This window comes from Tigriopus californicus, chromosome 6 (genome assembly GCF_007210705.1).
Source record: "Tigriopus californicus strain San Diego chromosome 6, Tcal_SD_v2.1, whole genome shotgun sequence".
NCBI classification, from domain to species: domain Eukaryota; kingdom Metazoa; phylum Arthropoda; class Copepoda; order Harpacticoida; family Harpacticidae; genus Tigriopus; species Tigriopus californicus.
This window is the reverse complement of record NC_081445.1, coordinates 12,344,263-12,344,951: the sequence shown is the minus strand read 5'-3', so window position 1 is coordinate 12,344,951 and position 689 is coordinate 12,344,263.

Below are 689 nucleotides of genomic sequence, written 5' to 3'. Positions count from 1 at the left end.
ATAAATCCTAGGAGAAAGCACGGGAGCATCTTTTGAGCAAAGGTGGGCACAGTTCATGAAACACTCAACGGTTTCTGGCCGAAATGTCAAGTTCATTAAACCTTTTGGCTGGATATGACTTTTTCCGGAGGTTTATTTGTAAACATGGGTGATGACTAGACCTAGGGGAAGAATTTAAAAACCTTAAATATAGGTTTTGACCTTTTCAGCCAAATTTGGACAATTTTTCAATCCTTCCGGCATTTTTATGCTCTTTTGCTAATAAAACTTGAAAAACAGAAAATAAGCTTGAATTATGTCTATAAATATGAGTAATCTTTAGACAAGATCAAAAAATTATCAATTCTCAACAAATCTAAAACTGACTCAATGGGCAAAAAATCTCACTACCCCTAAATTCTTGTTTATTTAAAAAACTTTTATCTGTTTTATGGCTTTGATTTTTTTTGAGCAAATGAGAAAATATGATATCATTTTTTGAGATCGCTTTTGAAAAACTTTACAATTATTTTTATATCTTACTTCATTTTTACCTTTTTATGAGTGACTTTGCTAATTTTTTTGTCAATTTTTTCACCTTTTAATTTTTCTTTTTTTTGATTATTTTTTACCTTTTTTCCAAGGTCTAGTGATGACGTAAATCAACTGAAGGAGGAAATATGGACTAAATTAATTGAATTAATGAAAGT